The sequence below is a fragment of the Arachis ipaensis genome, chromosome B7 (genome assembly GCF_059453495.1).
Source record: "Arachis ipaensis isolate K30076 ecotype BB chromosome B7, ASM5945349v1, whole genome shotgun sequence".
NCBI lineage: Eukaryota > Viridiplantae > Streptophyta > Magnoliopsida > Fabales > Fabaceae > Arachis > Arachis ipaensis.
The window spans coordinates 102,918,179-102,945,071 of record NC_142442.1 but is presented as its reverse complement, the minus strand read 5'-3'; the positions used below and the strand labels follow the sequence as shown (position 1 = coordinate 102,945,071).

Genomic DNA, 26,893 nt, shown 5'->3' with positions numbered 1-26,893 from the left:
CTAAGATAAAAAGGGGTTAATTATATTGGCTTGCCTTCTGCTTCCTTATCACAGCAGGAATAGCTGGTGTTGACAATATACCTTCCCGTATTAGAAAGATAAGTTGTCCTAAATTTCTATTAAGAGAGTCATGCTAATAATAATACACACTAGAGGATTGTGAACAATAAGGTGATGCACTAGTCCATCAAAGATTTTTTATCCTTATGATAATGTCATTTACTGCCATCTTGTGTTACAAAGTTCTTCATATTTGTTTTAGAAAGATTCATTGAAAAATTCAAATGATTAAGATACTTACTGTCCAATCAAAATTTTTCGAACACCATTCTCGGCAGCAATTTTAATTATAATCTGAAGTAAATGAGAATAGCAACAGAAACAGAGACAGGGTAAGCAATTTTCTTAACATTTTGTCTTAAATTCTATGCAGTTTTACATGCCACGTTATAGAGACCTTGATCACTTTCTTCATCATTTTGTAAGGACGAAAAATATTGAAAGCTAAATAATCATCAATCAATATCTCTGCCTAAATTGGTTAGTTAACAAAGGAATGAGGCAGAAAACTCTGAACATACCGTATAGTACATAGTCTCATTTCTATCATGCAATCGGTTGAGTATCTGCCATTTGGCCCATGCATTAGGATCAGAAGAACAAGTTCAAAATGTTAGCAATAGATATATTAAAACAGAATAGTCCAAAATTCATAACTTTACAGATAGAAAAATCAACAAAAATCAAGAATCAAGAATAGAACAGAAACTGACAGTGAAAAATAGATGCAGACAGAATACAAGAACAAAAATCAAGAACAAAAATGAGCAATGAAAAATAGATGTAGGGAAAAATCAAGAACCAAAAATCAAGTACAAAATAGGAAAAAATAGAAGCAGTAAAAAATCATAACGAAAATCAAGAATCAAGAATAGCAACTAAGAGATGAACATTATTATTCTAAAATCAAGCTTAGCCAATAGATGAACAAAATGCAACAAGCAGGCAAGCATGATAAGTAATACTCACATCACCAGGTGCAGCTGATAATAGCGCTAAGAGAGTCATTGCAGCAGCTTGATAATCAGTTAATACCTTGTGTGCTGACTCATTGAAGCTAACCAGATAAAGGAATTAGAAGGAGATACTCACTTTCCATTATTATTTATTGTTGTAAAACTTGGGAGAAGAGTAAAACTTGGAGTCCCTCAGAAACCTTGAAATCATCTCTGCCTTCTCAGCAGAAAGGTTTGTGTTCTCCAGAATTTGATCTTTTGATGCCTTGGCAATTGCTTGGATAGAACCAATAGCTTGACTAAGCTGAATTGAGTGATTAGAATGACAATAACTTGAGCGATGCCTATATGCATATGCTTATCATGGTTTCATTTCACATTTAAGTCAAATATTAGGTGATATAGCTATTGTTAGAGAAAGATACTCCAGAGTTTAAACATCTATATAATCAAGAATCCTGAGCTTTAGCCCTGTTAGGTTTAGGCATGAAAAATCACAAAAACTAAAATGAGAAGTTGCTTCACAATAAAATGATTTACCGCATTTACTGTTGAGGTAAAATAGTGATAGTTTTGAAGAAAACAATTAACAGATCTTCTTAGTATCTTGCTTGAATCTTCCATTGCCAAAAATATTGATATGTATAAGTGTTTTTTTTTCTCATCCACAATAATATAGAGTCTTTATAACAGTAGAGATGGTGTTATGTTACAAATGAAGAGGCTCGTGTTTCATTTTCTGTGAAACCTTTTCTCAAACAGGTTGTGCTCTTAAATTTCTGTTGTAGGAATGGATGGTAGGTTAGAGAGTTATTATGAATGGGGTTGGTGTTTTTTGGATGAACAGAACTTAGATACTTATAAATAATAGGCCAACAACAAGAAACTAACAAGTCATGAGGTGGATAACAAATCAACATTATATGTAATTAAAATCAAAACGGATAAGAACCAAACAAAGAGAACAAATCAACTAGTTGAACTATGGAAGCAACAACAAAAAATAAACAACTATGGAAGCAGTTAACAATAATAAATAAACAGTTGAACTAATAAGTAGTGACTCTTAACAGAATCTTGGACAAGTTCCCCGAGACTGCCATGCTGAACAAGAATAAAGTTAATTAATTAGTTCAAATAAGCGACATCATATCAAGTATTGATAAGTAACACGATTGTATGATTATCTTAAAATTCATTCACAAAGTCACAGTCCAACAATAGAAATGACATCATATAAAGTCAGTAACTTAAAACCTCTTCAGGGGAAAGCTAATAATAAAGAAGGCCATTAGTGGTGAAAATGTGGAACTTATTGATATAATCAAGTTTGAAATTTTCCATCTGAAACTCTTCAGGCAATGAAAGAGATGGAATTCAAAATAGAAGGCATCAACCAAAAGTGCACAAGAGAAATACATAAAACAGAACCATCACTTATTGATATCACAGTTGGTTTTGTAGAAAATTTAGAGTGGCCACGTTGATCAAATGTATATTGACAATTACACCATCACTTTCCATTGAATTTTTTGTACAAACACAACCAGACTAATTATTTGTCCTCAATTACTATATCCCTATAAGATCTACATAATTACCATTTTGTGTGATTTAACCCGCATTGTAATCACTTATCTGTTATCATGCATTGATCCCCAAATATTTTTTAGGCGAAAGGCAAAAAACAGTGAGAATAAATGGAATACCAAAACCAGCAAGAAAACACACTATTTTTTTCGGATTTTAGCCCAAACTGAAACAATGCTCAAGTCATAACCAAAACAGAGTGCACCTTTGTGGCTTTTTCATTCCAGAAAAAAACTATGTACGTCCACAGCATCACAAACAACGCTAATATTGTGACCAAGAAGGAACATGCGTGTTGAGCATGCGATTGACAGAGAGAATGAATCAGGGGAAAATGAAAATGGAAAGGGAAAGCCCTAAAAGTAAAAACAATGGAAAAAATCGAGAAAATAAAAAAAAAGAAGTGTTGGAAGGGAAAATCGATCAGACCTTTGGAATCGGAGGGCGTGGAGGAGAAGAGATCGTCGACGAGCTTGACCTTGTCGTCGCCCATGTTTGGTGGAGCTCGAAGGTGAAGAACAAGAAAGAGAAGAAGAGTATGAAGACGAAGATGAAGATTAAGAAGATGAAGAACAAGTGGTTTCGAGTGACGACGGCGAAGGGCGAAGGGCGAAGGTTGGGAGGAGCTCTTCCAGGCGAGTGGTTTCGAAGGTGAAAGAGTGGTTTTCGAAGATTAGGGTTAGTGTCAATAGGTTGGGGACCGGGTTGGGGACCGGGTTTGGGGCCGGGTTTGGGGCTGGGTTATAGTCAATGGGTTGGGGACCCTCTCGCCACGCTTATAAAACGTCGCTGTTTCACTCTACGGCCACGCTTTCGAAGCGTGGCAGAAAAAAAACTTTTGGCCACGCTTTTAAAGCGTGCCAAAAGGGTACCAGGATATGGCCACGTTTTGTAAGTGTGGCCGTAATGAAACCCTGTCGCCACGCTTTTAAAACGTCCTTGTTTCTCTCTATGGCCACGCTTTTGAAGCGTGGCAGAAAAAAAAAGTGGCCGTTTCTCTAATCAATTGCCACCCTTACAAAAACGTGGCCAATGATCTTTTTCGCCACGCTTTTGAAGCGTGGCAAAAAAAAAAGTGGCCAAATCTCTAATCTATCGCCACCCTCATAAAAGCGTGGCCATTGACCACTTTTGGCCACGCTTTTGAAGCGTGGCAAGAAAAAAGCGTGGCCATAGGCCTTTTTTCTTGTAGTGTGGAAAAACGAAAACCTAAGCTTAAATTGGGGATCAATTTGTGTTAAAATCATGTAGAAAAGATGGGGTTTTAGTGGCTGCTAATTTATTATGAATTGTAGTAAAAATCGGTTTCTGAAAAGATTGAAAAACAGGTAAAAATAGAGAAGGAATCTGAAGAATTTAGGAAGAACATGAAGAACACTTTGAATATGATGAAGAACAATAAAGAACACCTTTTAGATATTAGAAAGGGCAAGGAAGTAAAATTTTTGGTGTTTAAGGGGTTATATGGTAATTTCTGGAAGTTAGGGTGGTAAAAGTAGAAATATTAAAAGTTACGGATGGTAAAAAGTGAATTTTAAAGGTTAAAAGTAAAAGGTAAGTTAATTTTCAAAAATTTAGTATTAAAATAATAAATAATAATAAAATATTAAATAATAATATTTAATTAAAAATAATATTTTAATAAAAATAATAAAATAATGCGAAAAAGACAGTTTTCTGTAAAAGCTTTAGAAAGACAACTTTAAGCACAGAATCTCATAATTACTTTCATAAAACACTTAGGGAGTGGTAAAAACATATTAGTGAGGCAAAGATAAATAAAAGATAAAAAGTTGAACAAAAGATAAAAATCGAAGAAAAAGTCTGTAAAGTTTTAATGACAGAAAAACAGACAGAGACTAGTGAACGAACTAGGGCAACATAGTTAGTCCTGGAATTGTGAATAGGGTTAGGTATTATATGAAAAGTTAAACAGTTTCCGTATAGACTTAATGAACCTATACTTTGGACAGACTAACTATTCATACCGAAATTTACATAAGCTTTAAATACATATGTTAAGCAGAGAAATCAAAGCAGAGTAAAGAAACACAGAGAACAGAGTAACTAGAGAAAAGTAAAGAGATACAGAGAAAAAAGAAATCAGAGTAGAGTAAAAAGACAAAGAGAAAATAGTAATGTGATAAAGAGAAATGGTTTGAGTTACGATGTTGTAAAAGTAAAGATGTAAAGTTTGTATAGCATGATTGAACAGAGAAAGAAAGAGGTACTGCATAAGAATGTGAAAGTGATGATGAATAATGAGAATGATAATGAATGATGATAATGAGAATGATTATGTGATGATCTGCTGCGTCAAGGCAGTCAGATGGATGGTAGTATGGTGCATGAAATTGTGATGTCCAGGCTCAAACTATTCCTAGCACGTGAGCAACTTGGTACGCGTAATCGTGATTACACATTCATAACATGTCACAACTTCGATACAACTAACCAGCAAGTGCACTGGGTCGTCCAAGTAATACCTTACGTGAGTAAGGGTCGAATCCCACGGAGATTGTTGGTATGAAGCAAGCTATGGTCACCTTGTAAATCTCAGTCAGGCAGATATAAAGTGATAATGGTGTATTCAAATATTATATAATAAAATAGGGATAGAGATACTTATGTAAATCATTGGTAGGAATTTCAGATAAGCGAATGGAGATGCTTTTCGTTCCTCTGAACCTCTGCTTTCCTGCTATCTTCATCCAATTAGTCTTACTCCTTTCCATGGCTGGCTTTATGCAAGGGCATCACCGTTGTCAGTGGCTACATCCCCTCCTCTCAGTGAATAATGTGCTCACGCACCCTGTCACGGCACGGCTATTCATCTATCGGTTCTCGATCATGCTGGAATAGGATTCACCCTCCTTTTGCGTCTGTCACTAACGCCCAACAATCGCGAGTTTGAAGCTCGTCACAGTCATTCAATCATTGAATCCTACTCGGAATACCACAGACAAGGTTTAGACTTTCCGGATTCTCTTGAATGCCGCCATCATTCTAGCTTACGCCACGAAGATTCCGGTTAAGAGATCTAAGAGATATTCATTCTAGCTTATTTCATGTAGAACGAAAGTGTTTGTCAGGCACGTGTTCATAGGGGAGATGGTGATGAGCGTCACACATAATCATCACCTTCATCACGTTCTTGGGTGCGAATGGATATCTTAGAAGCGAAATAAGATGAATTGAATAGAAAACAGTAGTACTTTGCATTAATCTTTGAGGAACAGCAGAGCTCCACACCGTAATCTATGGAGTGTAGAAACTCTACCGTTGAAAATACATAAGTGAAAGGTCCAGGCATGGCCGAGATGGCAAGCCCCCTATTGTGATCTAAGATAGCATACAACTGATCAAAGATATCAAAAAGACTAGTAAAAGGTCCTATTTATAATAAACTAGTCACTAGGGTTTACATGAGTAAGTAATTGATGCATAAATCCACTTCCTGGGCCCACTTGGTATGTGCTTGGGCTGAGCTTTAAGTGTTGCACGTGCAGAGGCCACTTGTGGAGTTGAACGCCAGCTTTTGTGCCAGTTTGGGCGTTCAACTCTGGTTTTGGTTCCTTTTCTGGCGCTGGACGCCAGATTTGGGTAGAAAGCTGGTGTTGAACGCCAGTTTACGTAATCTATTCTTGGCCAAAGTATGGACTATTATATATTGCTGGAAAGCCCTGGATGTCTACTTTCCAACGCAATTGGAAGCGCGCCATTTTGAGTTTTGTAGCTCCAGAAAATTCACTTTGAGCGCAGGGAGGTCAGAATCCAACAGCATCAGCAGTCCTTCTTCAACCTCTGAATCTGATTTCTGCTAAGTCCCTCAATTTTAGCCAGAAAATACCTAAAATCACAGAAAAACACACAAACTCATAGTAAAGTCCAGAAATGTGAATTTAACATAAAAAATAATGAAAACATCCCTAAAAGTAACTAGATCCTACTAAAAACATACTAAAAACAATGCCAAAAAGCGTATAAATTATCCGCTCATCACAACACCAAACTTAAATTGTTTCTTGTCCCCAAGCAACTGAAAATCAAATAGGATAAAAAGAAGAGAATATACTATAAATTCCAAACTATCAATGAAACATAGCTCCAATCATATGAGCGGGACTTATAGCTTTTTGCCTCTTGAATAGTTTTGGCATCTTACTTTATCCATTGAGGTTCAGAATGATTGGCATCTATAGGAACTTCAGATTTCGAATAGTGTTATTGACTCTCCTAGTTTAGTATGATGATTCCTGAACACAGCTTCTTTATGAGTCTTGGCCGTGGCCCTAAGCACTTTGTTTTCCAGTATTACCACCGGATACATAAATGCCACAGACACATAATTGGGTGAACCTTTTCAGATTGTGACTCAGCTTTGCTAAAGTCCCCAATTAGAGGTGTCCAGGGTTCTTAAGCACACTCTTTTTTTTTTTTGCTTTGGACCTTGACTTTAACCGCTCAGTCTCAAGTTTTCACTTGACACCTACACGCCACAAGCACATGGTTAGGGACAGCTTGGTTTAGCCACTTAGACCAGGATTTTATTCCTTTAGGCCCTCCTATCCACTGATGCTCAAAGCCTTGGGGTCCTTTTTTTATTTGCCCTTGCCTTTTGGTTTTAAGGGTTATTGGCTTTTTCTGCTTGCTTTTTCTTTTTCTTTCTATTATTTTTTTTTTCTATTTTTTTCTTCACCCCTTTTTTTTTCTTTTTTTTTTCTGCAAGCTTTGTTCTTTGCTACTTTTTCTTGCTTCAAGAATAATTTTTATGATTTTTCAGATTATCAAATAACATGTCTCCTAGTCATCATTCTTTCAAGAGCCAACATATTTAACATTCTTAAACAACAACTTCAAAAGACATATGCACTGTTCAAGCATACATTCAGAAAACAAGAAGCATTGTCACCACATCAATATAATTAAGCTAAGTTCAAGGATAAATTCGAAACTCATGTACTTCTTGTTCTTTTGAATTAAAACATTTTTCATTTAAGAGAGGTGATGGATTCATAAGACATTTATAACTTTAAGACACAGTTACTAACTACTAATGATCATGTAATGAAGACACAAACACAGATAAGCACATAACATAGAAAACAAAAAATAGAAGAAATAAGAACAAGGAATGAATCCACCTTAGTGAAGGAGGCGTTTCCTTCTTGAGGAACCAATGATGTCCTTAAGCTCTTCTATGTCTCTTCCTTGTCTTTGTTGCTCCTCCTTCATTGCTTTTAGATCTTCTCTGATTTCATGAAGGATGATGGAGTGCTCTTGATGTTCCACCCTTAGTTGCTTCCAATAATTGTGTGGAAGAAAATGTATCCCCTGAGGTATCTCAGGGATCTCTTGATTTGCAGTCAAATGTTCTACCACTGAGCTATAGACCCTTGATGGAAGCTTTTGTCTTTCCTTTCCTCTTTCTAGAGGTTTCTCTGGCCTTAGGTGCCATCAATGGTTATGGAAAAAAACAAAAAAGCTATGCTTTTACCACACCAAACTTAGAATGTTGCTCGCCCTCGAGCAAAAGAAGAAAGAATAGAAGAAGAAGAAGAAGATATGGGGGTGATGGAGGGATGAGTGTATTCGGCCATATGGGTGGGATTGGGTGGGTAAGAGGTGAAGGTAAGTGAGCGTATGGATGTGAGTGGTAGAGGGCTAATAGGGAAGAGTGTTTATTGGGAATAGAGGATGATTGAGAAGAGGGAAGAGAGTGAGTGGAGGTATGTGGGGATCCTGTGGGGTTCACAGATCCTGAGATGATCCTGTGGGGTCCACAGATCCTAAGATGATCCTGTGGGGTCCACAGATCCTGAGGTGTCAAGGCATTTACATCCCTGCACCAATTAGACATGTAAAAATGCCTTCGCACCCAACTCTGGGCGTTCAGCGCCAGGTTGGTGGCCATTTTGGGCGTTCAACGCCCATTTGTGTGCCATTTCTGGCGTTGAACGCCAGAACCATGCCTGTTCTGGCGTTCAGCGCCCAGAAGCTACCCATTTTGGGTGTTCAGCGCCAGAACCATGCTCTGTTCTGGCGCTGAACGCCAGACAGATGCTCCTCCAGGGTGTGATTTTTCTTCTGCTGTTTTTGATTTCGTTTTTGATTTTTTTGTTTATTTTGTGACTTCACATGATCATGAACCTATAAAGACATATAATTAAGAAAAATATAGTTAGATAAATAGAAATTGGGTTGCCTCCCAACAAGCGCTTCTTTAATGTCTATAGCTTGACAGTGGGCTCTCATGGAGCCTCACAGATGTGCAGAGCTTTGTTGAGACTCTCCAACACCAAACTTAGAGTTTGGATATGGGAGTTCAACACCAAACTTAGAGTTTGGTTGTGGCCTCCCAACACCAAACTTAGAGTTTGACTGTGGGGGCTCTGGTTGACTCTGCTTTGAAATAAGCTTTTTCTGCTTCTCTCCATGGTTGCAGAGGGAGATCCTTGAGTTTTAAACACAAGGGAGTCCTCATTCCATTGAAGGACTATTTCACCTCTGTCAACATCAATCACAGCTCTTGCTATGGCCAGGAAGGGTCTTCCTAGGATGATGGATTCATCCTCTTCCTTTCGAGTATCTAGGACTATGAAATCAGCAGGGATGTAAAGGCCTTCAACCTTTACTGACACGTCCTCTACTTGTTCATATGCCTGTTTTCTTGAACTGTCTGCCATCTCTAATGAGATTTTAGCAGCTTGCACCCCATAGATTCCCAGTTTCTCTATTACAGAGAGGGGCATGAGGTTTATACCTGAACCAAGGTCACATAGAGCCTTAAAGATCATGGTGCCTATGGTACAGGGTATTATGAACTTTCCAGGATCCTGTCTCTTCTGAGGCAATGTCAGTTGATCCAGATCACTTAGTTCATTGATGAACAAGGGAGGTTCAACTTCCCAAGCATCAATGCCAAATAATTTGGCATTCAGCTTCATGATTGCACCAAGAAACTTGGCAGTTTGCTCTTCAGTAACATTCTCATTCTCTTCAGAAGAGGAGTACTCATCAGAGCTCATGAAGGGCATAAGGAGGTTCAGTGGAATTTCTATGGTCTCTAGATGAGCCTCAGAGTCCTTTGGTTCCTCAGAGGGAAGCTCCTTATTGATCACTGGACGTCCCAGGAGGTCTTCCTCCTTGGGATTCACGTCCTCCTCTCCTTCTTTGGGTTCGGCCATGGTGCTTATGTCAATGGCCTTGCACTCTCCTTTTGGATTCTCTTCTGTATTGCTTGGGAGAGTACTAGGAGGGATTTCAGTGATCCTTTTACTCAGCTGGCCCACTTGTGCTTCCAAATTTCTAATGGAAGACCTTGTTTCATTCATGAAACTAACAGTGGCCTTGGATAGATCAGAGACTAGATTTGCTAGATTAGAAGCATTTTGTTCAGAGTTCTCTGTCTGTTGCTGAGTGGATGATGGAAAAGGTTTATTATTGTTAAACCTGTTTCTTCCACCAATATTAAAGCCTTATTCAGGCTTTTGATCCTTCCATGAGAAATTCGGATGATTTCTCCATGATGAGTTATAGGTGTTTCCATAAGGTTCACCTAAGTAATTCACCTCTGCTATTGCAGGGTTCTCAGGATCATAAGCTTCTTCTTCATAAGAAGCCTCTTGAGTACTGTTGGATGCAGCTTGCATTCCATGCAGACTCTGAGAGATCATATTGACTTGCTGAGTCAATATTTTATTCTGAGCCAATATGGCATTCAGAGTATCAACTTCAAGAACTCCCTTCTTCATAGGCGTCCCATTATTCACAGGATTCCTTTCAGAAGTGTACATGAACTGGTTATTAGCAACCATGTCAATGAGTTCTTGAGCTTCTGCAGGCGTTTTCTTTAGGTGAATGGATCCACCTACAGAAGTGTCCAGTGACATTTTTGATAGCTCAGATAAACCATCATAGAATATATCCAGGATGGTCCATTCTGAAAGCATGTCAGAAGGACACTTTTTGGTCAACTATTTGTATCTTTCCCAAGCTTCATAGAGGTATTCACCTTCTTTCTGTCTGAAGGTTTGAACATCAGCTCTAAGCTTGCTCAGCTTTTGAGGAGGAAAGTACTTGGCTAAGAAAGCCGTGACCAGCTTATCCCAAGAGTTCAGGCTGTCTTTGGGTTGAGAATCCAACCATAATCTAGCTCTGTCTCTTATAGCAAAAGGGAAAAGCATGAGCCTGTAGACTTCAGGATCTATTCCATTAGTCTTAACAGTATCACATATCTGCAAGAATTCAGTTAAGAACTGAAAAGGATCTTCAGATGGAAGTCCATGAAACTTGCAGTTTTGCTGCATCAGAGAAACCAATTGAGGTTTCAGCTCAAAGTTGTTTGCTCCAATGGCAGGAATGTAGATGCTTCTTCCATGTAAATTGGAATTAGGTGCAGTAAAGTCACCAAGCATCTTCCTTACATTATTATTATTTTCGGCTGCCATCTCCTCTTCCTGTTCGAAAATTTCTGAAAGGTTATCTCTGGATTATTGTATTTTAGCTTCTCTTAATTTTCTCTTCAGAGTCCTTTCAGGTTCTGGATCTGCTTCCACAAGAATGTTCTTATCCTTGCTCCTGCTCATATGACAAAGAAAAAGGCACAGAAAAATAATAATAATAATAGAGATCCTTTATACCACAGTATAGGGATCCCTGTGTGAGTAGAAGAAAAGAGGGAGACAAAGAGTGTGATGTAAAGAAAGAAACACAACTGTGAGGATGGCAGAGATGTGAGATGAGATGTTAGGATATGAATGAATAAATAGAATGAGATGGGAGAGGGAGAATTTTCGAAAATATTTTTGAAAAAGAGTTAGTGATTTTCGAAAATGGTTTTAAAAAATGTTAGTAATTTTCAAAAATTTTTGAAATCAAAAATAAAAAATAAAAATAATTAGTTAATTAAAAAGAAATTTTGAAAAAGAGGGAAGATATTTTCGAAAATTAGAGAGAGAGAGTTAGTTAGGTAGTTTTGAAAAAGTTAAGAAACAAACAAAAAGTTAGTTAGTTAGTTGAAACAAATTTTGAAAAGATAAGAAGTTAGGAGGTTAGAAAAGATATTTTGAAATCATATTTTTGAAAAAGATAAGATAAGAAGATATTTTTGAAAAGATATGATAGGAATTAGTTTTTGAAAAAGATTTGATTTTTAAAATCACAATTAATGACTTGATTCATAAGAAATCACAAGATATGATTCTAGAACTCAAAGTTTGAATCTTTCTTAACAAGAAAGTAACAAACTTGAAATTTTTGAATCAAAACATTAATTGTTATTATTATTTTCGAAAATTTGGTATAAAAATAAGAAAAAGATTTTTGAAAAATATTTTTGGAATTTTCGAAAATAACTAAGAATTTTGAAAAAGATTTGATTTTTGAAAAAGATTTTGAAAAAGATAAGATTTTCAAATTGAAAATTTGATTTGACTCATGAGAAACAATTTGATTTTAAAAATTTTTGAAAAAGTCAACTCAAATTTTCGAATTTGATGAGAGAAAAGAGGAAGATATTTTTTGATTTTTTTGAATTTTTATGATGAGAGAGAAAAACAAGAAAAATGATGCAATGCATGAAATTTTTAGATCAAAACAATGAATGCATGCAAGAACGCTATGAATGTCAAGATGAACACCAAGAACACTATGAATGTCATGATGAACATCAAGAACATTTTTTTGAAAAATTTTTAAAGCAAAGAAAACATGCAAGACACCAAACTTAGAATTCTTTAATGCTTAGACACTAAGAATTCAAGAATGCATATGATAAACATGAAAAGACGCAAAACAAAAAATCATCAAGATCAAACAAGAAGACTTACCAAGAACAACTTGAAGATCATGAAGAACACTATGAATGCATGAAATTTTTGAAAAATACAAGATGCACATGCAATTGATACCAAACTTATAACATGACTTATGACTCAATTTAGAAGCACAAAAATTGTTTTTTTGATTTTTTTTTTATGATTTTCTAATTTTTTTGGATTTTTCGAAAAATTAATTGGAAGAGAAAAATAAGGATTCCAAAATTTTTAATATGAATTCCAGGAATCTTGCATTCTTAGTCTAAAGCTTCAGTCCAGGAATTAGACATGGCTCACTAGCCAGCCAAGCTTTCAATGAAAGCTCCGGTCCAAAACACTAGACATGGCCAATGGCCAGCCAAGCTTCAGCATGTAACACCAGAGTATATTGCTCTTGATAACAAATTGCTGCTCATTACTTATCAAATATGTAACTTGCCTCTGATGGTTTGGAAGCCTCAGTCCAAGAGAATTTAGACAAGGCTTTATAGCCAGCCAGGCTTCACATGCTTCATGAAACACTAGAATTCATTCTTAAAAATTTTGAATAAAATTTTTGAAAACATTTTTATTATTATTATTTTATTTTTTTTTCGAAAACAGATGAGAAAATTTTTTTGAAAGATTTTTGAAAAATTTTTTAAAAGAAAATAAAAAGAAAATTACCTAATCTGAGCAACAAGATGAACCGTCAGTTGTCCAAACTCGAACAATCCCCGGCAACGGCGCCAAAAAGTTGGTGCACGAAATTGTGATGTCCAAGCTCAAACTATTCCTGGCACGTGAGCAACTTGGTACGCGTAATCGTGATTACACATTCATAATATGTCACAACTTCGATACAACTAACCAGCAAGTGCACTGGGTCCTCTAAGTAATACCTTATGTGAGTAAGGGTCGAATCCCACGGAGATTGTTGGTATGAAGCAAGCTATGGTCACCTTGTAAATCTCAGTCAGGCAGATATAAAGTGATAATGGTGTTTTCAAATATTATATAATAAAATAGGGATAGAGATACTTATGTAAATCGTTGGTAGGAATTTCAGATAAGCGAATGGAGATGCTTTTCGTTCCTCTGAACCTCTGCTTTCCTGCTATCTTCATCCAATTAGTCTTACTCCTTTCCATGGCTGGCTTTATGCAAGGGCATCACCGTTGTCAGTGGCTACATCCCCTCCTCTCAGTGAATAATATGCTCACGCACCCTGTCACGGCACGGCTATTCATCTGTCGGTTCTCGATGATGCTGGAATAGGATTCACCCTCCTTTTGCGTCTGTCACTAACGCCCAACAATCGCGAGTTTGAAGCTCGTCACAGTCATTCAATCATTGAATCCTACTCGGAATACCACAGACAAGGTTTAGACTTTCCGGATTCTCTTGAATGCCGCCATCATTCTAGCTTACGCCACGAAGATTCCGGTTAAGAGATCTAAGAGATATTCATTCTAGCTTATTTCATGTAGAACGGAAGTGTTTGTCAGGCACGTGTTCATAGGGGAGATGGTGATGAGCGTCACACATAATCATCACCTTCATCACGTTCTTGGGTGCGAATGGATATCTTAGAAGCGAAATAAGATGAATTGAATAGAAAATAGTAGTACTTTGCATTAATCTTTGAGGAACAGCAGAGCTCCACACCTTAATCTATGGAGTGTAGAAACTCTATCGTTGAAAATACATAAGTGAAAGGTCCAGGCATGGCCGAGATGGCCAGCCCCCTATTGTGATCTAAGATAGCATACAACTGATCAAAGATATCAAAAAGACTAGTAAAAGGTCCTATTTATAATAAACTAGTCACTAGGGTTTACATGAGTAAGTAATTGATGCATAAATCCACTTCCTGGGCCCACTTGGTGTGTGCTTGGGCTGAGCTTTAAGTGTTGCACGTGCAGAGGCCATTTGTGGAGTTGAACGCCAGCTTTTGTGCCAGTTTGGGCGTTCAACTCTGGTTTTGGTTCCTTTTCTGGCGCTGGACGCCAGATTTGGGTAGAAAGCTGGCATTGAACGCCAGTTTACGTCGTCTATTCTTGGCCAAAGTATGGACTATTATATATTTCTGGAAAGCCCTGGATGTCTAATTTTCAACGCAATTGGAAGCGCGCCATTTCGAGTTTTGTAGCTCCAGAAAATCCACTTTGAGCGCAGGGAGGTTAGAATCCAACAGCATCAGCAGTCCTTCTTCAACCTCTGAATCTGATTTCTGCTCAAGTCCCTCAATTTCAGCCAGAAAATACCTGAAATCACAGAAAAACACACAAACTCATAGTAAAGTCCAGAAATGTGAATTTAACATAAAAACTAATGAAAACATCCCTAAAAGTAACTAGATCCTACTAAAAACATACTAAAAACAATGCCAAAAAGCGTATAAATTATCCGCTCATCATAGTACGACCACTGAGAATGCTTTCCTGAGATACCTTGCTATAATGCTTTGCTGTAAGACAGAGGTTGCTTACAGAGGTATTGAGATTAGTGTGCTCCTGTAAGACAAAGGTTGCTTACAGTGAGTGTGTTGTTGCTCCTGTAAGACAGAGGTTGCTTACAGTGAGTGTGTTGTTGCTCTTGTAAGATAGAGGTTGCTTACAGTGAGTCAGTTGTGCTCCTGTAAGACAGATGTTGCTTACAGTGAGTGTGTTGGGCGTATATCGGCTAATAAGTGCCGCCCTGCAAGGCAAAGGTTGCTTGCAGTGGATACCCTGCAAGACAAAGGTTGCTTGCAGTGGATATTGCCAACAGGAAAGCCTTATCCAGACAGAGGTTGCTGGGTAACGTCGGAAGCGGGTATGTAACCGACAGATGAGCTCATTACCTGCACTAGGACTAGACATGCATCATTCTTGTCTGCGCATCATTCTCTGTTGCATTCCTTTTTGTTTGTGGTCTATTTCTTTATGTTTGTCTACTTGCATGCTATTTTCGTGTTTTATTTTCTTGTATTCTTTTGTTTGTGTTCTGCTTTCTGTTGTCTCTACTTTCTCTTTCTATCTTTATCTTCTATTTACTGCTTCGCTATATTATGTTATTTGTCTGCTAATCGACCCCAAATAAACGAACATAACTAATAACCCCAGCCCTACTAAGAACTCCCTAGTTCTTACCCCTTCTCTCTCCCTTCCCCCTTCAGATGGAAGTATGAGTACCCTTCCGTAGTTCGTTGATGATGGTTCTTCAATGAGGATTTCGCTCTAGATAGTCTTCTGAGTCTAGGGTGAATCTCGTTCTCTGTTTACATGTATATACTGTGAGACCAGCTAATGTCTGCATCCCATTTGTACGTGAACTTTAACCTAAATCCTATGTACGAGACTCTTGTTGTGTGGCTACTTGATGAGGTACCAGAGAGACGTCATATAGCAATGACTGATCGTGCAGAGGAGTAGCAGATGATATTCTACCTTTTGGTGACGTTCCACCATACTTGTGTTGTGAAGACTTAGAACGAACTTTCCCTCAGTTTAGTAGTTTAGAGGGACTAGGTGGGTATAGAGTCTAGGCTAGCCTGGGCGCCAGCTTAGGGACTTCTTAAACAGGTCAGGGCCTAGGATGTTGTATGTATATATATGTATATAGTTATTATCTAGCCATATCTAGGGGTGTTCTAACTAAAAGTCTATACTCTAATAAAGCCTGAATCACTGAATGTTGCTGACTACCTGTGATATTGGTGCACGAAATTGTGATGTCCAGGCTCAAACTATTCCTGGCACGTGAGCAACTTGGTACGCGTAATCGTGATTACACATTCATAAATTGTCACAACTTCGATAAAACTAACCAGCAAGTGCACTGGGTCGTCCAAGTAATACCTTACGTGAGTAAGGGTCGAATCCCACGGAGATTGTTGGTATGAAGCAAGCTATGGTCACCTTGCAAATCTCAGTCAGGCGGATATAAAACAGTTATGTGGTTTTCGAATATTAATTAATAAGATAGGGATAGAAATACTTATGTAAATCATTGGTAGGAATTTCAGATAAGCGAATGGAGATGCTTTTCGTTCCTCTGAACCTCTGCTTTCCTGCTATCTTCATCCAATCAGTCTTACTCCTTTCCATGGCTGGCTTTATGTGATACATCACCACTGTCAATGGCTACTTTCGGTCATCTCTCGGGAAAATGATCCAATGCCCTGTCACGGCACGGCTAATCGTCTGGAGGCATCACCCTTGTCAATGGCTTCATCTTATCCTCTCAGTGAATAATATGCTCACGCACCCTGTCACGGCACGGCTATTCATCTGTCGGTTCTCGATCATGCTGGAATAGGATTTACTATCCTTTTGCGTCTGTCACTAACGCCCTGCAATCGCGAGTTAGGAGCTCGTCACAGTCATTCAATCATTGAATCCTACTCGGAATACCACAGACAAGGTTTAGACCTTCCGGATTCTCTTGAATGCCGCCATCATTCTAGCTTACGCCACGAAGATTCCGGTTAGGAGATCTAAGAGATACTCATTCTAGCTTATTTCATGTAGAACAGAAGTGTTTGTCAGGCACGCGTTCATAAGGGAGAAGGATGATGAGCGTCACACATAAGCATCACCTTCATCACGTTCTTGGGTGGGAATGGATATCTTAGAAGCGAAATAAGAAGAATTGAATAGAAAACAGTAGTACTTTGCATTAATCTTTGAGGAACAGCAGAGCTCCACACCTTAATCTATGGCCTGTAGAAACTCTACCGTTGAAAATACATAAGTGAAGGTCCAGGCATGGCCGAGAGGCCAGCCCCTCTGATCTAAGAACCAGGCGTCCAAAGATGGTCTAATACAATAGTAAGAGGTCCTATTTATAATAAACTAGCTACTAGGGTTTACATGAGTAAGTATTTGATGTATAAATTCACTTTTAGGGCCCACTTGGTGTGTGTTTGGGCTGAGCTTAAGTGTTGCACGTGCAGAGGCCATTTGTGGAGTTGAACGCCAGTTTTTGTGCCAGTTTGGGCGTTCAACTCTGGTTTTGGATCCTTTTCTGGCGCTGGACGCCAGATTTGGGCAGAAAGCTGGCGTTGAACGCCAGTTTACGTCGTCAATTCTTGGCCAAAGTATGGACTATTATATATTGCTGGAAAGCCCTGGATGTCTACTTTCCAACGCAATTGGAAGCGCGCCATTTCGAGTTCTGTAGCTCCAGAAAATCCACTTTGAGTGCAGGGAGGTCAGAATCCAACAGCATCAGCAGTCCTTTTTCAACCTCTGAATCTGATTTCTGCTCAAGTCCCTCAATTTCAGCCAGAAAATACCTGAAATCACAGAAAAACACACAAACTCATAGTAAAGTCCAGAAATGTGAATTTAACACAAAATCTATTAAAAACATCCCTAAAAGTAACTAGATCCTACTAAAAACATACTAAAAACAATGTCAAAAAGCGTATAAATTATCCGCTCATCAGATATATTTATGTGTGGTTGTTTATAACTATTTTATCTGTTATCAGTTCTGAACTGATTATGAATGATTCTATTTATTAATTCAAACGTTTTAAAAAAAAAAAAGAAAGTACCTCGCAAACTAACTACGCTTTTAACAACGAATCAGGCTCATATAATAAATAATAGATAATAATTAGGATGACAAATTGGTAGCACTCAGTTTCTGGTATGTCCTAGGCGTACTGAAAATTGGGTCGTTACATGAGGCAAGGTAGTGATAACATCGACCTTGGCCGGGTCTACAAAAATGCCTTCGTGAGATACTACATGTCCTAACACTATACCTTGTCGTACCATAAAGTGACATTTTTCAAAATTTAAGACAAGGTTAGTGTCAACACATCTAGCCAAGACCTTGGCCAAGTTCTCTAAACAACAATCAAATGAGGTACCATAAACGCTGAAGTCATCCATAAAGACTTCCAGACAATTCTCCATTAGATTGGAGAAGACACTTGTCATGCACCGCTGAAAAGTAGCGGGTGTATTACACAGTCCAAATGGCATCTTTTTATAGGCAAAGGTGCCAAACGGACAAGTAAACGTCGTCTTCTCCTGATCTTCAGGAGCAATATGTATCTGGAAGTAGCCAGTAAATCCATCAAGAAAGCAGTAGTGAGATTTACCTACCAAGTGCTCATGCATCTGATCGATGAAGGGTAAGGGGTAATGGTCCTTCTGTGTAGCGGCGTTCAATCTTCTGTAGTCAATACATACTCGCCACGCATTTTGTACTCTTTTAGTAACCATTTCACCGTCATCCTTCTTAACCGTTGTGATGCCCGACTTCTTGGGGACAACCTGAACTGGGCTCACCCACTCACTGTCGGAGATTGGGTATATGATATCCGCATCCAGTAATCTGGTGACCTCTTTCTTCACTACATCGAGGATGGTTGGGTTGAGCCTCTTTTGCGGTTGCCTAACTGGCCTAGCTCCATCTTGGAGAAATATCCTATGCATGCATTTGCGGGGGTCAATTCCCACAATATCCGCTAGGCTCCATCCTATTGCTTTCTTGTACTTTCTTAGAACATCTAGGAGCTTTTCCTCTTCTTCACTTTAAAGCACACTAGCAATAATGACTGGAAACCTTTAGTTATCCTCTAAGAAAGCATACTTCAAATGGGATGGAAGGGGCTTCAGTTCACTTTTTGTCTCAAGCTGAGGTTCCTTTTCATCAAGCTCATGGAGCTCATTCTTGAAAACTTCCTCATGTTCATCCTCTTGGTCATCCGTTTCCTCAACAATGGGGTAGCACAACTTGTCATGGTCTTCTTCTTGCACTTCCGCTACCACTTCATCAATTACATCACATCGGAGCACAGAATGTTCTTTGGGAGGATGTTTCATGGCTTCCTCTAAATTGAACTTGATAATATTGTCTCCAACCCCAAAGGAATATATGCCAGTGAAGGCATCCAACTTGAATTTGGAGGTTTTGAGGAAGGGTCTACCAAGTAGAACGGAGGATGAGCTTCTATTTTCTGCTGGAGGCATTTCAAGGATGTAAAAATCAACTGGAAAAACCAAATCCTTAATTGCCACGAGTACATCTTCCGCTATTCCCATCACTGTGATCACACTTTTATCGGCCAAGGCAAACCACACTGCCGACTTCTTTAATGGAGCTAAATTCAACCACACATAGATAGAAAGTGTCATGATGCTTACACAAGCTCCCAAGTCACACATACAATCATGAAAAGTGTGTCTACCAATACAACAAGACACTAAGCACGGTCCAGGGTCACCACATTTCCTTGGAATAGGTTCCATCAAGGAAAAAATTGAACTACCCAAGGATAATGTCTCTAATTCTCCTATCCTATCCTTGTGTGTACACAAGTCTTTCAAAAATTTTGCATACTTTGGAATTTGTTGAATAGCATCAAGAAGTGGTATGGTTACCTCAACCTTTTTGAACACCTGAAGCATGTTCAAATCAAATTCCAGTGTTTTCTTCGCCTTCTTCACCATGGAAAGGAATGGAATAGGAATGGACTCATCCACTATAGCTTTCCTCTTGGGTTCCTTGAGGTTTACTCCTTCTTCCTCCTGCCTTTTGTCTACCACCTGTTCTTCATGTGGAGCTTCAACAACTACCTCTTCCTCATGAATATCTCCCATGACCCTTGGAGGTATCTCCTCTAATGTAGTACCCGACCGTAGAGTGATGGCATTGAGACCGCCTCTTGGGTTTGGTTGGGGTTGGGATGGAAGGTTAGAGGAACTTGAGGGTTGGTTGGTGTTGTTATTGGGGGTTGGTGGTTGGTTTGACATGTTCATTTTTGAAAGCAAGTTGGTGAGGTTAGCCAATTGAGTATTCAAGGCATCAAATTGAGCCTTGTTGCTCTCATCTCATTTTTCCATGGTGGCTCTAAGCTCATCAACTTGATTGTTGGAAGACGGAGGAGTTTGCTTTTGGTTTTGTTGTCTATGGTATGGTGCTTGGTACTTGGTGTAGTTGTTTTGGTTTTGGTTGGAGTGGCCTTGGTTGGCTTGGTAGTTGGTGTTGTTATGGTAGTATTGGGATGGAGATTAGTTGTTGTTGTGATAAGAAGGAGAGTTGTTCCACCTTTAGTTTTGATTGCTCCCTTGTGCATTATCCCTCTACCCTTGATGTTGATTACCACCTTGATGGTAATTGTTTTGACCTTTAGGAGGGTAGGGTGGACGGTTGTTATAATTTACATTGGCTACCACAAGAGTATGTTTCTCTTGAATTTGATGGCATTGGTCGGTATAATGTGTGGTGCTAGAGCACAAACCACAAATCCTTGGAGGGCCTTCAAGCTGAGCAATCGGAGGTGGGGCTTGGATGGCTTGGATAGAGTAGTATTCCTTTTAATCCTTTTAGATTTGTGTAAGGATGGTGGTCATATCCCTAAGTGCTTTGGCTAGACTTGATTCGGAAGGAGATGGTTCTACCACACCCTTGAGAGGGTTACTTCTCACCCTTGTGTGTTGTGTAGCTTCGGCAACATCCTTTATCAAATTCCAAGCTTCTCCCTCCGTCTTGTTTTTCGAAAGGAAACCACCACTAGAAGCGGTGAGCAATCTTCTATCTTCCGCACAAAGACCTCCGGTAAAGTAGCTAATGAGCAAGTGAGTGGTCATTCCGTGGTGTGGACATGACTCCAATAGCCTCTTGAACCGAGACCAATACTCGTACAAACTCTCTTGGTCTCTTTGCATTATACCCGAAATCTCTTTCCAGATGTAGTCGGTCTTCTCCGGTGGGAAGAACATATCAAGAAACTCTCTTCTCAAGAAATCCCAATTAGTCACAATCTCATCCGGTAGCGAATAAAACCATGTTTTTGCTTGCGCTTCAAGAGAGAAAGGGAAGGCAAAAACCATGATAGCCACCTCATCGGCTCCATGCCTTCGAGCCGTAGAACAAGCAACTTGAAAATCCTTCAAATGTCGGATGGGGTCTTGACCCGGTAACCCATGATACTTAGGAAGTAGATTTATCAAGCTACTCTTCAACTCGAAGTTTGTATCAAGGTTAGGGTACCTTGCTTGCAATGGTTGAAGTATGATATTCGGAGCTCCTTGCTCATGCAAAGTGATCCGGCGTGGCTCCACCATGTGTGGCTCACCTGTAGGATGCAAAGATGTATTAGTAGTGCCAACAGAAGAATAGGAAGTAGCGGACTTCAAGTCACTCTTGGTAACATCTAGTGATTCGGTATTTTCCTCAAGAGAGGCCGAGGTACTAGGCGTATAGTCCAACCGCCGTCTAGCTTGCCGAGTGTGTAACAAAGTTCTTTCAATTTCGGGATCAATATCGGCTAAGCTAGAATTTAGTTGAGACCGAGTCATCAAACTTGAGAGTCATAGCACAAATGTAAAAGAAATCTAAACTATAGCTAAGTATTGAAAGAAGTAAACTATCTACAATATTCACATATTCACATAACCAATATCAAGGCATATGTTGCCACCATTCCCTGGCAACGGCGCCAAAAATTTGATGGTGTCCCAAGGGTGTATTGGTAAAGATTTTCTTTAATAAAATCGCGTTGCAAGTATAGCTCTACCAACAACAATCCTCGGGTATCAAATTTAGAAGAGGGATTTGGTTGTCACAAGTTCAACCCCAATAGAAATAACCGAAGTATTCAAATCTCGGGTCATCTCACAAGGAATGGGCAAACATGTGCTTCAACATTGGTTAGAAATCCGGGGTTATGAGTTATGAGCATGAAAATAAATGGGAATCTTAACAAGCAAGTAATCTCAAATTGCAAGAAACTAATTCAATTAACTAAGCAAAACATGAGCAATTCCAATGAATAAGTAATATTCCACTTAATTCTATTCTAAACCAAACAAGTAACTATAACTAAGACAAATAATTGAGAATTTTGGTTTTCAAATATGAATAATAAAAGCAACTCTTGGCTAGGCATGGGAATTGGGGTCACCATCCTTGTCTAACAACCATATCTTGACAATTATGAGGAACCAAGCTCATTAAGTCTACTTCCAAAAGTCTTAAGTACGTAAGATCGACTCCTAGACTTGAAGTACGTCAAATGGCTTTGATCACATCAACCCATAAGTCCCAACCTACCTACTAATTAGATTAGTAGTTGGTTGGCGTTAATGAGTATCAAATTGATCACCAAGGGTTCTCAAATCACCAATTCATTGAAACCCAATGATTCAAGTTTAGGTAATTCCCTTGGCCTAGGCCAAGAGTGAAAAAGACTACTCCATAATCAAAGTAAACAATTCATCGAACACATGGTAGCATTAACAAAAGACATTATCAAAATAGCAATTAAATTGAAATCTACTAGTACCCACTAGCAATTATCAACATACAATTATCAAAACAACAAAATTAAACATAGAAATCATTAATACAACATCAACAAGTCAAGATTCACAACATTCATGAAATGGGTATAAAATGACAATTAACAAGGATTCTTAAAACTATCACTAGATATAAGCCAAATTGTAACAAGGAATTCAAATTGAGCAATTAAAACTAGTAATTAACAAGATCCAATTCATAATCTAACAAGGGAAGATCAAATTAAAACTTGATCTAGAGTGGAATAAGGGTTTCTTCTCTCGAGAATAACCAAAGAACCAAAAATATAGCTAAAATTGTGTCTTCGTGTAAAAATTATTAATCTCCCTTTTCTCCCTAGCATCCTTGGGTCTTTTCCATGCAGAAACAGCTTGAAATTGGGCCTGATGAGTCTCAGAAATTGCCAGGCACGATTTCCTTTAATGAGGTCACGTGCAGCTTCCCACGCGTGCGCGCCATGCGCGCGCACGCGCCGATTGCTTTTGCGATCCACGGGTGTGCGCCAAGTGCACGTGCGCGTCGATAGGAATCTTCTGATCCGTGCGAATGCGTCCATCCCTGCGCGCCGCTTCTAGCCACCTCATCCACGCGTGCGTGTGGAGTGCGCGGGCGCGCCAATGCTGCTTCTTCCAAGATTTCAATTCTTCATGTTCCTCCCTTTTTGTACATGCTTTCTTCGTCTCTTCTAGGTCATTCCTACCCTATAATTCCTGAAATTACTCAACAAATACATCACGGCATCGAATGGCAATATAAGAGGATTAAAATATGACAATTTTAAGGCAAAATAAGCATGTTTTCCATCATGGAGCAATATTGGGAAATGAACACAAAACCATGCATTTCTTGCAAATAAGTGTGAGAAATATTGATAAAATCTCCTAAAATAAGCACAAGATAAACCACAAAATTGGGATTTATCAGTCAACATAAAATTAAAAAGAAAAAATTCTATAAGAAAACTAAATATATATAGATAAACCCCTTTATTATGAACAGAAACATTATAAAAAAAATCTATAAAACCCTTAAAGAAAAAACAAGTAACATGTTGAAAATGTAAAAAAAAGGACATTATGCTAATAAGTGTACAACAGAACAAAAAATAAATAAAATAGAAAATAAAGAAATTAAACACGCTTTAACAGCCATATTAATCAACTCAGAATCAGAAGAAGAATCAATTTATGAGGACTCTTCTAAAACTGAAGATTATTTTATACAACAATTTGACCTTATGTCAGAAGAAGAAAGATCAGAAGAAAATAGTGAAAAAGATTAGCAGAATAATTGTTTAGGAATAGGATTATGTAACTGTAGAAATTAGGAATAGGATTATGTAACTGTAGAAATTGTGAAAAAACTATAAATGTTTTTACTAGAGAACAGACTTCTACACTAATAAAAATAATTGATAAGTTGGAGGATACCCCATTAAGAGACGAATTCATAAATTAATTAGCTGAATTAGTTAAAAAAGAAGAAGAAAGTAAGTAGGAAGTAAGACCAATAGAAATAAAGGAAATTTATAATCGGTTTTAGAACCCACAAGAAGAAGTCTCTCTTAATTCCCTTAAAGAGGGGATAAAAAAGTTGAAAAGAGAAATTTCAGAATTAAAACAACAAAATATTAATATGGATTATAGATTACTAAAAATAGAAGAAGAAAATATAATAAAAATCCAAGAACAAACTTCGCAAAATAGTACTAGTAAAATAGAAGGAACTAGTAATATAATAATTCCAGAAAATTATATTAACATGGGTCCAGAAAATTACATAAATATACTAACTTTATTAGTAAACCAAAAATGGTTCTCTACGATAACCTTAATTGTAGGAGAAGAAAAATTTGATTTCATAGCTATGGTAGATTCAGGAGCTAATGTTAGTTGTATACAAGAGGGGCTAATACCTACAAAATATTATGAAAAGACTACAGAAAAAATTCTTAAAGTAGAAAATGACAGAATGACTATAGACTATAAACTATCCAACGCAAAAATTTGTAAAAATCGAGTCTGTTTTTCCACTACATTCTTTTTGGCAAGAAATATATCTCATCAAGTCATATTAGGAAATCTGTTTACTATATTATTATATCTCTTTAATGGTGATATAGATGGAATTACTTGTTTACATATTCCAAATCATCCTGTTCATTTCGAATTTATCACTAAACCTAAACAATATGAACTCAATATTTTACAACATCTATCTACCCAAGTTAATGTTATAGAAAGGAAAACAAAACAAACTAACTATTTAAATCAGAAAAATATTTTACAACCTTTACCTGCCCAAGTTAATGTTATAGAAAGAAAAACAAAACAAATCAACTATTTAAATCAAGAAATTATATATAAAAGCATAGAAGAACAATTATAAACTTCTGAAATACAAAATAAAATAAAAGGAATTGAAGAAAAAATTAAAAAAGAATTTTGTAGCCTAAATCCCAAAACTTTTTACCATAGAAAGTTACATGAGATATCCTTACCATATGAAGATGGATTCAATGAAAAGGATATTCCAATAAAGGCAAAACCAATAAATATGAATAAAGAATATTTAGAATATTGTAAAAAAGAAATACAAGAACATCTGGATAAAGGACTAATAAGGCCTTCAAAATCACCATGGAGCTGTACAGACTTTTATGTGATGAAAGCATCTGAAATAGAAAGAGGTGCTCCCAGATTAGTCATCAATTATAAACCTCTTAACAAAGTACTAAAATGGATTAGATATCCCTTACTAAATAAAAGCGATTTAATTAAAAGATTAAATAAAGTAAATATCTTTTCAAAATTTGATCTAAAATCAGGATATTATCAAATTGCAGTAAAAGAGGAAGATAGATATAAAACAGCTTTTATAGTACCCTTTAGACATTATGAATGGAACGTAATACCCCAAGGATTAAAAAATGCTCCAAGCGATTTCCAATATATAATGAACAATATATTTTACCCACAAATAGAATTTACCATAGCATATCTTGATGACGTATTAGTATATTCAAAAGTAATAAATCAGCATATATATCATCTAGAAAAATTTATGAATATTATAAAAGAACAAGGATTAGTTTTAACAGAAAAAAATGAAAATTTTTATAACTAAAGTAAGATTTTTAGGATATGAAATCTATCAAGGGACTATAGTACCTATTAAAAGAGACATTGAATTTGCTGATAAATTTCCAAATTAAATAACCGACAAAAAACAACTACAAAGATTTTTAGGATGTTTAAATTATGTAGCAGAATTCTTACCAGGAATAAGAGTCACGTGCGAACCTCTTTATAAAAGATTAAGAAAAAATCCACCTCCATGGATAGAAGAAATGACTTCTATAATAATAAAAATAAAGAACGCGATAAAAGAAATACCCTGTATAAGTATTCTAGATCCATTGGCTAAATTAATTGTAGAAACAAATGCATCAGAATTAGGATATGGAGAAATTCTTAAACAAATACCTCCTAATAGCTCAAAAGAATAAATAGTAAAATACCATTTAGGAATTTGGAACCAGGCTCAAAAGAATTAAAAAAGAAATACTTGCCATAGTATTATGTGTTTCAAAATTTTTTTTCAAGAGGAATTATTTAATAAGACATTTAAAAATCTGGTTTCAAAACAAATATTTGCCAAATGGCAGGCTATTCTATCATGTTTCGATTTTACTATTGAACATATAAAAGGCGAACTAAATTCACTCCCTGACTTTCTTACTAGAGAATTTTTGCAGGGAAAGAATGGATCAAAAACCAGCCTCCTTTAAAGATTATGGTTAACCTTTTGACCAAATAAAAGAGAGAAAATTACCAATTACTCCTGTACCAGCAAAAATATTATCATTAAGACCTATGACTATGTCAAAAGTTGTAAAAACATCTTCATCATCATCACCTTCTAAGAGCTCTTTAATTACTACGAATAATAAATTTACATTACTGAACCCTTGAAAGAACAGTTTCCATATTATGAAAAACCCAATCCGATCAGAATATTAGCCATTGAAAAAGAGTGGTTCAAAAAAGATAGAAAAACCTATACAAAACTATTTTCCCAAATACTTTTCATTATATTCCTGTTAACCCACAAAAAATCCAAAAATTTTATGAATTCATATTAGTAGACGCCGGATCCATTGAATTAACACATTATAGGGAT

At 37.3% G+C, this 26,893-nt stretch overlaps 1 non-coding gene across 1 annotated transcript; it reads left to right on the top strand.

The window, feature by feature from the left end:
* Window positions 1-10,552: 10,552 nt before the first annotated feature.
* LOC148553571 (small nucleolar RNA R71) lies at window positions 10,553-10,660 on the top strand. The gene has a single exon (XR_015892996.1). It is a non-coding gene; the product is annotated as a small nucleolar RNA R71 (small nucleolar RNA).
* The last annotated feature ends 16,233 nt before the right edge of the window (window positions 10,661-26,893 follow it).